Source organism: Panthera pardus, unplaced genomic scaffold, assembly GCF_024362965.1.
Source record: "Panthera pardus isolate Hobbes unplaced genomic scaffold, ASM2436296v1 HiC_scaffold_6, whole genome shotgun sequence".
NCBI lineage: Eukaryota > Metazoa > Chordata > Mammalia > Carnivora > Felidae > Panthera > Panthera pardus.
This window is the reverse complement of record NW_026526991.1, coordinates 48760254-48777702: the sequence shown is the minus strand read 5'-3', so window position 1 is coordinate 48777702 and position 17449 is coordinate 48760254. Positions and strand designations below refer to the sequence as shown.

At 37.5% G+C, this 17449-nt stretch overlaps 1 long non-coding RNA gene across 1 annotated transcript; it reads left to right on the top strand.

The window, feature by feature from the left end:
* Positions 1–9360: 9360 nt before the first annotated feature.
* LOC109270471 (uncharacterized) lies at positions 9361–17248 on the top strand. The gene is made up of 4 exons (XR_008419612.1): positions 9361–9503; positions 11307–11375; positions 12001–12331; positions 14134–17248. It is a non-coding gene; the product is annotated as an uncharacterized LOC109270471 (long non-coding RNA).
* The last annotated feature ends 201 nt before the right edge of the window (positions 17249–17449 follow it).

Below are 17449 nucleotides of genomic sequence, written 5' to 3'. Positions count from 1 at the left end.
ATAGAGATAGAAAAAAAAAAAGTACCAAAATGATGGTGATTACTTCTGGATCAAGGGTCAGCAAATTTTTTTCTGTAAAGAGCTAGACAGTAAATATTTTAGGCTTTGTGGGCCACATAAGGCCTCTGTTTCATGTTCCTCTGTGTGAGATGGTGGTGGTTATTTACGACTCTTTAAATATGTAAAAATCATTCTTAGCTTAAGGGCAAATAGAAACAGGCCTTGATTAGGACTCAACTCTCTGGGGATTCCTCTTAAATGATGGAGTTATGCGTAATTTTTATTTACTTCTATGCTTTTCTACATTTTCAAAATATTACACTATGGGCATGTGGTAGGTTTCTATAATCGAAAAATAAAGCAGCATTATCTTATGATCTTAAAGATCTCCCTCACATTCTGTATGCAGTGTTTTTCTTCTTTCTCCTGAGAAGCTCATAAAAATGGTAAGGTGTGGCTATCATCTGTTATTCTTAAGGAAATTTATCCAAGGGGCGCTTGAGTGGCTCAGTCAGTAGGGCGTCCGACTTCGGCCCAGGTCATGATCTCACGGCTGTGAGTTCAAGCCCCACATTTGGCTGTGCTGGCAGCTCAGAGCCTGGAACCTGCTTTGGATTCTGTGTCTCCCTCTCTCTCTGCCCCTCCCCTGCTCATGCTCTCTCTCAAAAATAAACATAAAAAAAAAAAATTATCCAAGACCTGAGTGCCTCTTCTGAGAAGATGGGCCATACTGAGGGAGGAGAAAATGACAAATTCAGACAAACTCTAGTGCAAAGTCTTTTTGGAGACTGTGTTACTTTGCCTCTTGTGATTCTATTAGGAAAAGGGGGAGAGAGTGGCTAGATGTCACTTTTGAACGAGGATGGAAGCAGGACGCATAACATCTGGCTTTAGCTTAGCATTGCTTTTATAGTAAATAAATGGTCAAGGAAATAAGCCAGAAAAACAAACAAGCAAACCCTTTGGTTGCTGTCTCATGGTGTCATGGAACTCCCCTTTCATTGTGATTAGAATATGGAAAGTCAGTTTTACTTCAGACGGTGGGGGGGCCTTCTCATTCGGGCAGTATCTTGCCAGTTAAATTTCATGCTCTCTCCGTCCTCACTTCTTTGAGGACTTCTGTACTAGACTATGGACAACTCAGACCTAGTTTATGTTTCCTTGTCTTCCTGAATCTCTCCCATAAAATTCTGATACTCCCCCAAAACTTTGTTTCTCTATTATTTTCTATTCTCAATCTTTATGTTCTACTTTTCCTAAGTATCCCAATATAAGAGATCAGAAATTCTTGTATCCTGGAACCTAAACTATTGTGCTTATCAATTTTTCAAAGGGATGTCCCTGACGACTCAGGTTCCATGGAAAGAACATTAGACAGGAGTGAAATACTGCATCTTAGGCCCCCTGAGATCATGGAAGCACCCATCATGGCTTTGTGGTGACACTAACCACATGGTGTCCGGACCTTCCCATGTTTCCTCTGCAGCAGCACAAGGTTTACTTATAGCAAAGAGTAAGCGAGGAGCCATCTGACTTGGAAGATAACTCAGCATTTTACTTACAGGGTCACAGATTTTTTTTTTTTTTTGGTAATATTAATCACAAACAATAGAGAAGGTACTTACTTGGCAGAACAGCTTGTGGGGTCATGGCTTGTTAATGACTTCTCATTTTTCAAGGGAGACAGGGAGAACTGCTTGACATAGGCCCTGTGTCACCATCTCTACTATGGGCTAAATGTTTGTCCCCCTCCCCCAAATTGATATGTTGAAATCCTAGCCTCCAACATAATGGTATTAGGAAGTAGGGATGTTTAGAAGATATTTAAGTAATGAGGATGGAGCCCTCATTAATGAGTTTGGTGCCTTATGAAAGAAGCTCCAGAGAGATCTCTCACCCTTTTTCACCACATGAGATATTTGTGGCCTGTTTCCACACAATGAGAGGGTACCAGCTATGAGCCAGGTCACCAGAACTTGACCATGCTGGCACCCGATCTTAGACTTTAGCCTCAAGCACTGTGAGAAATAAATTTCTGGTTTATAAGCCAACCAGTCTATGGCTTTTGGTTAGAGCAGCCCAAATGGACTAAGACAATGCCCTTGTGTGCTTTGGTTGTGCAGGATCTGGATTTTTGGAAATGCAACTGTGATCAGAGATTCTGAAGAAGACTGCATTAACACAGACCGAATTAAAGCCGCTGCCGACCAAAGATGTTCTCATATGTCTTCCTCCTTGACCATCCCTTGCCATTCTTTTAAAATCAACTCCTAATGCTTTCAAAACAGCCTGTTCCTGGACTGTTCTAAGAGAACATTCCCGCTGTCGTACTAAAGAAAAGAGGGAGGTGGTATTGGAGGCTAACTTCAGCAGATGAATCAGATGTGGGCTCCAGCAGGCATGGGGGCAGGAAGGCTCCAAAGCGCACTGCCAACAGACTGAGTGTAGTTGGATGGACTGTGCTCAGGGTTTTACAGGCTCACTCACAATTTGGAAGTCACTATCTCAAGCGCAGCTCTGCTGTTGTCTCATTAAGAAGCAACCTCTTCCTCTGTATTTCTTTTTTTTTTTTTTAACTGTGCTTTAAAGCTTGAAAGGGAAATCAGTTTTGTCACAGATACACCTACAGAATACCCAGTGCTTTATTGCCTCTATTTTCACTTAATCTTTGCTGCTGTGCTGGCCTAGTGGGACTGTGTTCTCTGGCCATGTTCCAGAGGACTCCAAGACTGACCCCATCTACCTGCAGTCATTTCCTTGGTGGTTTATTTCCCTCTGTTTTCCCCTGGTGGCAGCAGCTCTATTAATTGAAGCCACCTGTTTGGTGGCACATCCCCTATTCCCCAAGAGGAGCTGCAACTGTCTGTGTTGCTCCATTGTTAGCTCACCACTGTCTGCATATGAATTCGATTGCACAAGAGGAGCACAGGGTCAGCCTGAATCCAAATTGATTCTGCTGGGGGTTTGCAAAACTTGCCATTGGAACAAGCGCATAGATATTGCTCTGTAATCACTAGCAGGTCTTGATTTAAACAAATTGAAGTGTGGAAAAGCATAATTTAGAAAACTGAGAAATCTGAGGTGACAATTCTTAGAAGCATAACCTCTGAGATAAAAGGAATGGAAGCCACTTAATTCGACCCTTTATTTAATGATCCCTTCTTACAAAATCTCTTATAAGTGGCTCTCAATATTTGGAGCATCCAGGGATAAGAAGCATATTCTCTCAAGAAGTAGCTCGTGCCATTTTGGGAGACAGAAGGAAATTTCTCCCATATATTAAACCAAAATCAATTCCCCTATTTATTCAGCCCATTTACTTGAATACTCACACTTGCTACTACAGATGGTCCCTGACTTATGATGGTTCCACTTACAATTTTTCAATTTTACGATGGTGCAAAAGCAATACACATTCAATAGAAACCGTACTTTGAATTTTTGAATTTTGAATTTTCCCAGGCTAGCAATATGTGTTATAATATTCTCTCATGATGCTGGGCAATGGCAGCAATGTGGCTCCCAGTCAGCCACGTGATCGTGATGGTAAACAACCAACATTCTGTCCCCACACAACCATTCTGTTCTCCACTGTCCGTATTCAAAACATTGATATATTCAATACTTCATTATATAATAGGCTTTATGTTAGATTATTTTGCCCAAATATAGGCTAATGTAAGTATGCCGAGTATGTGTGAGGGAGGCTAGGCTAAACTGTGACATTTGGTAGGTTAGGTGTATTTTTCTTTGGTAGCTTAAGTGTATTAAATGCATTTTTGACTTACAATACGTTGAACTTACAGTGGGTTTATTGGGAAGTAACCCCATCATAAGTCAGGGAAGATCTGTATAGAGGAAAATTAAAATTCCACTCCAAATTTCAAATATTTGAAGACAACTAGAATACTCCGCAAATATTTTTTTTTTTCTCCAGGAAAAATATTATCAGTGTTTTCAACCTTTCCTTATAATATCATGATTTGCAGATCTTTCTTTTATCATATTGGGATATTTTTCTTCACTGACAAAATTGCCTCTCCTAAGGTGTGGGTCCCAGAACTAGACTGGTGATCTGAATGTTAGGTGTAGAAGGGAGCCTATCACATTCCTTAACCAGAAACTATAAGACAGATAGAAAATAATTTTTTAAATGTCAGTAATAAGTTCTTATCAACAATTACTTGAAATATAAGTTAATTAAACTTCCCAATCAAAAGACATAAAATGTGGGGTGCCTGGGTAGCTCAGTTGATTAAAAATTCAATTCTTGGTTTCAGTTCAGGTCATGATCTCATAGTTTGTGAGATCGAGCACCACATTGGGCTCTGTGCTGAGACCACAGCACAATGTGTTTGGGATGCTCAAAAACAAATAAATAAATGTTATATGTATATTTAAAAATGTATATATACATTTTTATATATATATAAAATGTGGCTGAATGGATGGTTTTTAAGAAGGCAAAATTATAGGTTATCCACAAGAGGCTCACTTTAGATTTAAAGACACACATAGGCTGACAGTAAAGAGTAGAAAAAGATATCCCACGCAAATACTAATCAGAAGAGAGAGGAGATGGTTAGACAAAATATATTTTAAATTAAAAACTTCCACAAAAGACAAATATATAACAAAAAAAGGGTCAAATCACCAGGAATATGTAACAATTATAAATATATATACACCCAACATAAGATCAAATATATATATATGATAAATATATATGATAAATATATATGAGATATATATATATATATATATATATATATATATATACATATATATAAAACAAATATTGACAGAACTAAAGGGAGACATAGACAGCAGCACAATAACAGGAGATTTCAATACTCCACTTTCAATAATGGATAGAAATACAGACAGAAGGCCAATAAGGAAACAGAGTACATGAACAATGTAGACCAAATGGACCTAATAAACATATACAGAATGCTTCACTCAAAAGCAGCAAAATACATGTTCCAAGCATATGCAACATATTCCAGGATAGCTCACATGTCAGTTCACCAAACCAGACTAAAAAAACTTAAAAAGGTTGAAATTATACAAAGTATCTTTTCCAACCACAGTGGAATAAAATGGAATCAATAACAGTAGGAACACTGGAAAAAAATCAAATATGTGAAAATTAAACAACCTACTCTTGAACAATCGATGGGTCATAGAAGAAATCAAAAAGGAACTTGGAAAATATCTTGAGATAAATGAAAAAGAAAACACAACATACCAAAACTTTTGGGATGCATCAAAAGAAGTACTAAAAGGAAATTTTATAGTGATACTTAAATTAACAAAAAGGCTTTCAAATAGAACAACCTAACTCTACAGTTCAAGGAAGTAGAAAAAGAAGAACAAAATAAGCCTAAAGTTAGCAGAAGGAATAATAAAGATTAATGCAGAAATAAATGAAATAGAAAATAGAAAAAAACAATAAAACTAAGAGTTGGCTTTTTGAAAAGATCAGCAAAATTTACAAACCTTTAGCTAAACTAACCACAAATAAAAGAGAGAAGACAAACAAATCAAACATGAAAGAGGAGACACTACAACTGATGCCACCAAAATAAAAAAAGGATTATGAGAGACTACTATGAATAATTATATGCCAAAAAATGGATAATTGAGAAGAAATGGATAAATACCTAGATGTATAACCTATCAAGACTGCATCATAAATAAAAAATCTGAACATATCTACAACTAGTAAAGAGATTAAATCAGTAATCAAAAACCTTCCAAAAAAGAAAAACCCTAGGACCAGATGGCTTCACTGGTGAATTGTACCAAACATTTGCAGAACTAATATCAATCCTTCTTTTTTTTTTTTTTTAATTTTTTTTTAACGTTTATTTATTTTTGAGACAGGGAAAGACAGAATGAATGGGGGAGGGTCAGAGAGAGAGGGAGACACAGAATCAGAAACAGGCTCCAGGCTCTGAGCTGTCAGCACAGAGCCTGATGCGGGGCTCGAACTCACAGACCGCGAGATCATGACCTGAGCTGAAGTCGGATGCTTAACCAACTGAGCCACCCAGGCACCCCTATCAATCCTTCTTAAAGTCTTCCAAAAATTGAAGAGGGGGGAATGTTTCCAACTTAATTTATAAGGCCAGCATTACTCTGATACCAAAGCCAGAAGACACTATAAACTACAGACCAATGTCCCTAATGAATATAGATGCAAAAGTCTTTAGCAAAATACAAGCAAATCAAATTCAACAGCACTTAAGAAGGATCATATACCATGACCAAGTGGGGTTTGTTCCTGGGATGCAAGTATGGTTCAACATACAAAAACTAATCAATGTGATACACCACATTAACAGAACAAAGGTTAAAAAACACAACATAACTCAAAAGATGCAAAAATCATTTGACATATTCAACACCTCTTCATAAAAAAAACATTAAAAAAACCTGTAAATAGCATGAAATTACCTCAGCATAAAAGTACCATGTATAAAACAGCCCATCACTAACATCATACCCACAAGTAAAAAATTAAAAGCTTTTTTCCAAGATTAGGTTAAAGGCAAGGATGCCCACTTTTGCCATTTATATTCAACACAGTATTGAAAGGCCTAGGCAAAATAATTAGGCTAGAAAAAGAAATGAAACACATTTAAATTAGAAAGAAAGAAAGTAAAATTATCTCTGCATAAGACAGGACCTTATATGTAGAAAACTCTAAAAGCTGCACCAAAAAAAAAAAAAAAAAAAACAACCTATTAGAACTAATAAATTCAGCAAAGTTGCAGGATAAAAAAAATTAACTTACAAAAATCCATTGCATTTTGATATACTAATAATAAGCAATCCAGAAAAGAAATTAAGAAAATAATCCCATTTACAAGAGTATCAAAAATAAATAAAATACATAGGAACAAATTTAACCAAAGAAATTAAAGACTTGTACACTGAAAACTATAAAATACTGCTAAAAAAAATTAAGAGACACAAATGAATGGCAAAACATCATGTGTTCATGAATTGGAAGACTTATTGGTAAAATGGCCATGCTACTCAAAGCAATCTATAGATTGAATGCAATCTCTATTAAAATCCCAGTGGCATATTTTACAGATATAGAAAAAACACTCCTGAAATTGATATGGGACCACAAATGAACCTAAATAGTCAAAACAATCTTGAAAATGAACAGACATAGCATCACACTTTCTGATTTCAAAACTTATTATAAAGCTATGGTAGTCAAAACAGTGTGGTCTTGGCATAAAGACAGACATATAGAACAATAAAACAGAAGAGAGAACCCCAAATAAACCCCTGCAGATGATCAACTGATCCTCAACAAGAATGCCCAAGAATACACAATGGAGAATGATAGTCTCCTCAACAAACGATGTTGAGAAAATTGGACAGTCACATGCAAGAGAGTGAAACTGGACCACTATCTTACACCATACACAAAAATAAACTCAAAATGAATTAAAGACATAAACATTAGACCTGAAACTGAAACTTCTAGAAGAAAATATAGGGGGAAAGCTTCATGACCTTGGTCTTGGCAACGATTTCTTGGATATGACATGAAAAACAACAAAAGCAAAAATAGATAAGTGGGATTACATCAAACTGAAAATCTTTTGCACAGCAAAATAGTCAATAGAGTGAAAAGGCAATCTATAAAATGGGAGAAAATATTTGCCAACTATGTATCTGATAAGTGGTTAATCTCCAACATCTATAAGGAACTCCTACAACTGAATAGAACAAAAACAAAAACACCAATAACCTGATTAAAAACTAAGCAAAGTACTTGAACTTCTCAAAAAAAAGGAATATAAATGGCCAACAAGTATATGAAAAGATGCCCAACATCACTAATCATCAAGGAGATGCAAACCACAATAAAATATCACCACAGCTATTAAGATGGCCACTGCTAGTAACTAAATGTTTGTGTACTCCCCTCCCCCGCCCATTCATATGTTGAAGCCTAATCTTTGTTGTGATGCTATTTGAAAGCAGGGGTTCTGGGAAGTAATTAGGTTTGGATGAAGTCATGGAAGTAGAGCCCCCATGATAGGATTGGTGCTCTTAGGAGATGAAGAGCCCAGAGCTCTCGTTCTCTGACCTGTGGGGACACAGTGACCAGACAACTTTCTATGAATCAAGAAGTGGACTCTCACCAGACAACAAATCTGCCAGTGTCTTTGTCTTTGACATCTAAGCCTCCAAAACTGTGAGAAATAAATGTTTGTTGTTTAAGCCACCTAGTTTGTGGTATTTTTGTTATAGCAGCCTAAAATTATCAAAATGACAACAACACACTAGACAATAACAAGTGTTGGTGAGGATATGGAGGAATTGGAACACTTGTGCACTGTTGGTGGGATGCAAAATGGTGCGGTTGCTATGGAAAACAACATGGAGGGTCCTTGTAAAATTTAAAATAGAACTACCATAATGATCCAGCAATTCCACTTCTGAGTACATAACTAAAAGAATTGAAATCAGTATCTTGAAGAGATATTTGCGCTCCCATGTTTATTGCAGCATTATTCACAATAGCCAAGAGGTGGAAACAACCCAATGAACATTTATCTGCTCATTGACAGATAAATGGATAAAGAAAACATAGTATATATGCATAATGGAATCTTAGCCATAAAAAAGAAAGAAATCCTGTCATATGCTACTATATGGAGGAACATTGAAGACATTATACTAAGTGAAAGAAGCCAGTCACAGAAGGACAAATATTTCATGATTCCACTTAAATGAGTTATCTAAAACAGTCAAACTCATTGAAGCAGAAAGTAGAATGCTGGTTGCCGGGGGGCTGGTGAGGGGAAACTGGGAGTTGCTGTTAAATGGGCCTAAAGTTTCAGTCACGCAAAATGAAACAGTTCTAGAGATCTACTATTCTCCATCCAGTCTATAATTAACAATACTATACACTACATTTAAAAATGTATCAAGAGGGCAGATATCATATTATGTTTTTGCCACAATAACAATAATTTTTAAAAGCCTACTTGAATTTACATGCATATCAATATCCCCAGCAAAAGGAGAAAGCTGCGTGGGAAAAAAAATTAAAAAGCTATGGATTTCCACCATGCCCAGGGATACACCAGACTTTGTAAATAATCTTGCCATTTGGAAGCCCATTCTTGGTCTTTAAAGTACTTAAAGCCTTTGAAAAAGTGCTCATAGGTGAAACAGCAGGAAGCATCTACAACCATTTCAGAGGGAGCCTTCTGCTTCCAGGAATAAAGTCACACATTTACAGGTGCTTCCTGTTTTTTCAAACACCTTGCCCACCTTCTGCACACCAGGCTTGCATTCTGAAAAACGTCAGCCCCACAGGAAGCTGCCTGCAAATTCAGGGAGCCCTTCTGAGTCTTAACGAGGTCTTGAATATACTTTCAGAGAAATGCCAGCAAAAACTGTAGTCATTTGGGGAAGAATAAGTCTGGAAGAAAAATACACAGAGGACTAGCACCAAGAGGGTGAGAATATTTTTTTCTGTGAAAATGCTGTCTGCAAGTTATGTATTTAAACAAATACATGTGTTTTCTTTATGTTTTGGACTGCTGTGGGTAGAATTAGGAGAACTGACTGAAAGTGGGTGGCGGTTGTCATTTCTCTGTTGTAAGGGAGGAAGGGGAAGGAGGAAGGTGAAGTGGAGAGTGGGAAGGATGGCTGCATGTCTGGAATGCCCCAACTAAGCTCAAGGGAAGAATTACTAGAAGAGTTTTTCTAGTTCAGGATGCTCACAAGCTTGTCCTGAAATTTCAGAGCTACCACCTTGAAATGATCATGTAGAGTGTTGATTAAATTGTGATAGTGTTCACAGTGAGCTTTGATTAAACTATGTTGTGACCGTGCTTAACATGGTCACAGGTAGACTTGGAATGAAAATGGCAGGCTCCGTACTCAGTTTTCAAATGGGTTCAGAGAATAAGTTGTTCAAGGTAATGAATGACAAATCACATATTACAGGCAAGGAATAATCTTGGGTAATAGACTGATTTTTTTTTTTTTGGAATTAAAATTTGAAACTGAAGAAATTATTAATTTCTGGCAACAATATTGGTTTAACTCCCAAGTTTTATATTTACTTTTGTTTTTTCCACTTTTTTCCCCAATCCATACTATCAAATTAGGTTGAATTGCATAAAGATTTTTGTTTATTAAATTGACTCTGATGCTCTTTTTTCCACAATGAAATTAAAATCAGTAACCCCAAAGGTAAGCTTCTTCCAGTTAATTGGCAAAAGGGTTGGATGGGAGAAGTTTCCTCTGCTGGGATTCAAACAAGTATCTGTAACCTACACTGGACTGAATTGGTCCACATACATCCTAAAGACGGTAGCAGTAAATTAAAGGAACAAAACTAAGGCTGATTAACTTCCTTTTGCTTGCAATAACAAAGACAGAAGAACTAGAATGTATTATGCTAAGTGAAATATCAGTCAAAGAAAGATTAAATATATAATTTCACTCATGTGGAATTTAAGAAACAAAACAGATGAATATAGGGAAAAGGAAGGAAAAATAAGATAAAAACAGAGAGAAAGGCAAACCATAAGAGATTCTTAAAATACAGAGAACAGACTAAGGGTTGCTGGGGGGTGTTAGGTGGGGGGATGGGCTAAATGGATGATGGGCATTAAGGAGGGCACTTGGGATGAGAACTGGGTGTTATATGTAACTGATGATTCACTGGGTTCTACTCCTGAAATCATTATTATACTATATGCTAACTAACTTGGATTTAATTTTTTTTAAAGATGGAAACACCTGAATATCTTATATAACAAACAAAACCTTTCAAATACCTTTTGTTTGGAAAATTTTATACATCTAAGAGTTTGAAAAACAATGGTTTTTTAAATTGTAAAATCTGTTCACAAGAATTTATTCCTCTTCCTGCTGTCTCATGTAGTTTGGTAAAGCATCTTGTTACTGGGGAGAGTATTTGAGAATTCCAACATGTAAATGCTACAGATTCAAAGAAGTCCTTGTCCTGAGGAACCTGACTTCCTCTCTGGACATACATGTGACACAGGAAAAAACAAACAAGCAAACAAACAAACAAATGACAAATGCAGACAGGATCCTAGTCACTCAGTTCTGTCACTAAATGTCTCTGGGTTTCAATTTTCTCATCAGCAAAATGAGAAAATTGGATGAGGTATTCTCTGAAACCTTTCCTAGCTTTAAAATGTATTGATTCTAGGGTGCCTGGGTGGCTCAGTTAAGCATCTGACTCTTGGTTTCAGCTCAGGTCATGATCTTGTGGTTCACAGGTTCGAGCCCCGAGTCAGGCCCTGCACTCACAGTGCCACCCAGACACCCCTGCAGCTTCCAGCTTTCAAGTAGGTCTATATGACTCCTACTCCTTGCCCTTTGACCCCATTCTGTTCTCTCAGTCAGTTCCTTTATGATCTCTCTTGCTTCCAGGTCAACTTAGGCTATATGGCCAACTATCTCTAGTATTAGCTCCCATGATCCCATTTCTTTGCTTATCTGCCACCCAACGATCCCATTACTTGTTCTCGCTAATTCTACTCCTGAGCTACCGAGCACGGTTGCAGAAAATCAGAACTGTACCGAGTGTGTCTTCGATGCATTTGTTCTTTTTAACTCCAATTAGACTATCGCTGACACTCAACCATTTTTTGAAATTCTTCCATAATTACCTTCTTAAAATTTTCACCACTATTCATTTTCTTTATCCTCAGATTCTTACTGTTCTTTTACTTTCTGAAGGTATCTTACATCCCGTATTCCTAAAAATTTTGATGTCACCTGATACATATTTTCTCAACCTTTCCTATCATTTCACCTCAAATTTATGCTATATCTTCACTCAGGTACCTACTTAGCTAACATTTAAAACATTTATTATGATCATTTATTGTGATCCACATGGTAATATGATACATCACTTAATCTTTTCAACAACTTGGTGAAGTAAATACCATCATCTCTATTTTACAGGTGAATAAGATGTGTGCCCAACACCACCCAGCCAACAAGGAACAAAGCCAGGATTTAAATTTAGACAGTTGCAGCTCAGAGCCTACATTCTTTTTCCTCACCCTGAGGGGAAGCGGGAGAAGGAGTGTTTGTGTTTGGGTGGGGGGTGGGATTTGAACGTAGATAGATATATATTATCTTATATCCAAGATCAATCTGTCTCTTCTTCCTCTGCCTTCTACGACATCCTTAACTCATCTACTCAAGGACTTTATAACTGCTGTGTCACAAATCACCTCAAAACTTGGTGGCTTAAGACAACAATCATACAGCATTCCTCACAAGTCTAAAGGTAAGCTGGATGTTTCTGCTCGCGTGGGCCAGTGTGGCTAATTATAGCTGTATTCACTCACATGACCAGCTGGAGGCTTGCCTGGGACAGAATGGTCTAGAATAGACTTACATGTCTGGAAATCAGCCTAATGTCAGCTGGGTAACAAAAGTGGCTAGTCTATGTGTCACTCATCATCTAGAACATCTGTGAGTGATTACAGGGTCCCCCCCAAGGGCCAAAAGGGAGCGAGCCTCTGTGTGCAAGCACTTTACATGTCTCTGTTTGCCTCACAAGTGTTATTGTCCCATTCTTCAAGCACAGTCACGGTCAGGCCCAGAGTCACCAAAGGGAACCACAACTACAAAAGCCTACAGACTTTGATGAATTATATATCACCCCTTCTCTTTGATCTCTCCCATTCTACTGACTCCTTCCCTTTATCTACCAGCTTGGTATAATATACCATTTTAGAACATTTCCCTCCAATCCCATTATCCCCTGAGGTACTATGTAGCTGAGTTCATGAGTATTAGTGATTGACTGAATCACTGAAAGTTCTCTGAACTGACTTCCATAGAAAACAATGATAATGAAAGGATGAGGTAGTTCAAAAATATACAATTACCACAATAATTGTAAAGAAATTAGACAAACAAAAGACTTTGATTCAGGGAGGAATATTGTTTAGAAATGTTAGCGTAGGGTGATAATAAGGAAGCAGAATGACTTTTAGTTGGTTATCTTTCTGTTTTTAAAGTCTCTATAGACAATGCACCCCACGTTACCTGTGCCTGAGAAAGATGCTCCCACTGCTTGGTCCTTGCACACCAGCACACCATGTTCTTTCTCCTGAGCCTTAGTGAGGGTGCAAGACATTTAACCCTGAAGTTTCATCACCGTTTATATCTCAGTATGTTTTTAAAAATGACAACACCCTAATTTTTCTCTGGCTTTCCCGAAGCTCCATTTAAAGGCATATATACTGGGGCGCCTGGGTGGCTCAGTCGGTTAGGCGTCCGACTTCAGCTCAGGTCACGATCTCGCGGTCCGTGAGTTTGAGCCCCGTGTCGGGCTCTGGGCTGATGGCTCAGAGCCTGGAGCCTGCTTCCGATTCTGTGTCTCCCTCTCTCTCTGCCCCTCCCGCATTCATGCTGTGTCTCTCTCTGTCTCAAAAATAAATAAACGTTAAAAAAAAAAAAAAAAAAAAAAGATAAAGGCATATATACTTTCAGCTTTACGAGAGAGTACATAACTGCCCTGTGCTTTTCCAGCACCGTGTGAGAGTTTCCATTGCCCCACATCCTTGGCCACATTCATTTTAAACCTTTCAGTTTAACAGGTATAAAATAGTATATATTTTAATTTGCACTTCTGTGCTATAAAAGCCTTGCATGCTGCATTGTACACAATACTGAAGTGAAGTTTTTTGTTTTTTGTGCTACATCCCTCAGCCTAATTTCTTTTAGGACTAATCTCATTCCCTTCAGTCTGTGATCTTTCAGCTGACAAATTAGTCACCAGTTTTTTTCCGGGTAAATATACCTCAAAGCAGGTGTTTACTTCACACAGTAACCGACAAGGTAGATTGTCTGCGTAAGGAGAGGTAATATGGCTGTGCCTATTCTAAGGTTCAGAGAACGTCCCTTGATTTTGTCTACAATTTTTGTTCCCTAATGTCCTCCCACCAGCTGGTAACCACCAGGAGCAGCCAAAGCCGTGTGTAAGGTTGTATTTGTGACATATGCCACTTAGCCTAAGAAAATGAAGTTGCTGTAAATCTGATACAGATGTGTTTTTGTCACTTTCCTACCCTTGCACAGCAGTGAGAGATTTTAGACATGAACAGAGCTCCACTGGACTTGAATTGCTTTGATAAATCTCAGGTAAGCATCTGAGTTCTAGGGCCTCTTTCAAAACAAGAACTTCTTTTTCTTTATGTTTTAGTTCCAGGATTTTATTGGGCAGATGAAGGCTGCTTTGTTCCTTTAGAAAACCTCCCTCTCTGTTTATGTAGCTCCTGACTGACTTTCCTCTCTTATCAAGATTTGGAAGCACAAACTGGTGTTCAATTCAGTGTCAGTGAAAGCATCAAAGTATCCAGCAATGTCAGATTAAATAGAACATTATATAGTTATCAATAGACATTTTGAAGCTTTTTTAAAAAGGTCATTGAGGAAAAATGTCCATGAAATAAGGTTGAGTCAGTGGAAATTTATATCTGTATCTATAGATATTTGTCAGTTATGTTTCTATCTTACAAATCTATTTATCCACGTATCTAGAGAAAGGAAATATACCAAAATATTAACAGTATCTTTGAGTGAAGAGATTATGAATTCGTAAACACTTAAACATACATTTCTGATTTCCAATAGTTCGACCATGAACATGTATTTTTGTAATCCAAAATGATTAGAACAAGAAGTACTTATTAATAAAAAAATAATATGACAAAAGTTCTGGCAAGACATTCTTATACTATGGAAGCTTTGAGGCAGTAATTTAATATATACGATTATTTATTCTTTTGCTTTCTTTAGTTTTACATTGGTTTGAGAGAATACTAATGGAATTGTAACTTACCAGATATGTTTTGTAAACATACATTCAGTAAATTCAGACATGTACAGGCAAGTCTGGTAGCCTGCTGGGTCTTTCTGCATGAAGGAAAGAGGGTCTTGGTAATGAAAAGTTATTATTTCCTTGGAGTTGACGGTTGGTTCCACAATGCCCTCCCCAAACCCCATTCACTGTGGCATCCAGGAATATTTTAATCTCTCAGGCATTGGGTGGCATTCCAGGTGACAAAGACACACATCATTACAAGAGTTAGAGTACACAAGCTTAGTTGGGGGTGACCTTGGGAATGAAAAAGAATTCAGTTACACCCTCATACAATAACAACAAGCTTCCTACTCCTTCAGAGAACAGCCATTGCCCTCAGGAGAGGAAGCTATGAAAGATAATGAGTTAAATTAATGCTTATTCATCAGTTGCTACAAAGAAAATAAGTCAAAAGTCACTCCGTTTCATTAATATCATCAAAGCACCATTACATCCATCTAGAGGCCCGATAGAGAAGAGAGACAGTAGATAGGTGATGTCATGAAGATCTCCTCCCCTTCTTGAGTTCTTATTGCATTATAAAAAATATCATAAATTCATTTCTTAGATCAACAAATTTAGAGATTTTTAAAATACGGTACTTTATTTTAACTTATTAAAACCCTATATACAGTTTCCTAAGACTAGGGGAGAATTTAAATTTTGCAAAGCAACTGAGCATGTATTTACGAAATGTGTCTAGCACTATACTACATATTGTGGAGGCTAAAGAGATAAGACATTCCCTCTAAAGAAAGATCTTAAGACCTTATTGGGAAGATAACAATACACACGTATATGGCATACAAACAATATTATATAGTCCAGGAGGTATGGTAGGGTGAATTATTGATGAAGAAAGTGGTCTATTGCAATTTTAGAATATAAACTCTGGATTTGGCTCCCCTGAAAATATAAGTTCCATTCCTTTTATTACTATTGGCCAAGATACTTAGTCTCTGTATTCCTCAGCTTCTTCATCTGTAAAATGGCAAAAAATTAAATCTGCTGCGTAAAGTAATCCATATGCCATGTATTCAGAAGAATTTCTGACACATAGATGGAACTCAATAAAAACTGGCTCTTACCACTGGCAAAGGTAAAGAAAAACAGTTCAGAGAATACATCTGATACTTGTAAAATATCAATTGCCAGGATTGGACCAGGGTTTTGACAGAAAGTGATGCCTTTGAGAAATGGCATGATCAGATTTCAAAGAACATTTTTGGGTTTGCATTTTATAAAAGGCCAGGGATTATTCATCCCAATGACAGCTACAAATCATTCCCATACAGAAAAGAAAGTGGAAACAATAGGTCAGGTGATTATTTTCTTAAAAAAACATCTCAGGTCACTTATTTGAGGTTTCTCTTGAAAGTTTGAAAAGTTTATGACCATCCACAGCTCATGGTGGTGACAATCCTGAGGATATAGGAAAGTCATTTCCCCTGCAGGAAGAAAAAAATATCCTATAGGAGAGATGAGTATGCCAAGAAGCCAAAAAAGGTAAGAAAATGATATCTATTCATTCACTCAGTCAACAAACATATGAAGTACCTACTATGTAAAGCATGGCACTAGGATCGAGAATCTAACATTAGTCTGTACCCTCAAGAGTTTAATGACAATTCAGGGATAAAATGGAATGTAATGAAGGTTAGAACAAGTCCCTCCAGAAGGCACGCAAGGGGTATATATGGCAGGGATTCGGACAGGCCTCCTGGAGAAGATGCTGTCTGGATGGGATGCAGGGGGACGAAATACTGCAGGTATTCATTATGGCTAGAGTGTCAGTGTGGGAAAGCATGGCATGGAACTGCACCTGGAGACTGAAGGAGGGGCCGTGTGAAGTTCTGCCTTTATTCAGAGACCCAGGGGAACCCACTGAAAGATTTAAAGAAGGGGGATGACATTTAACTATTTTTATTTCTGTAAGATCACACGCGTTGCACCATGGAAGCAAATTGGAAGGTGGACCAGAACTGAGCGTTTATGAATTTTATAGCCAAAAATCTTGTGTAGTTTTCTGTGCGTATGAAGTCTGTAAAATGCAGTGAAACTCACTCTCTTTTAAATCTATGTGGCTTGCTGGTCCAGTCCAGTGCTATCATCCATCAGTCAGTCCTTGTCAGACTCCCACTCAGTTCCCTATAATTAGTGATACAGCTGCCACAGTAGACAAAGAGGAGGAGAATGAGGTATGAACTTTTTTGTTTGTTTTCCTTCTCTCATCTAGTCAGTGTAAGGAATTTCACTAGTAATTTTTTTTTCTTTTGACAAAAACATTAATATAATTTATTAACCTATCAGCTTTCCCCCTCCCAAGATCTTAACATGGCATTATGGTCTATTTAAGTGGTTACCCAAAATATTGCATTCCTGATGTTGATCTATGTAAGAACGATCCTGCATTGTTCTTAGTTGCAATAAAACAAAACAGACAAAAGCAACCCAAATATCCATCAAGAGAAAATAGATAAGTCAGCTTTTGTCAAATCACATCATAGAATTTATAGATGAGCACAAGTGAAG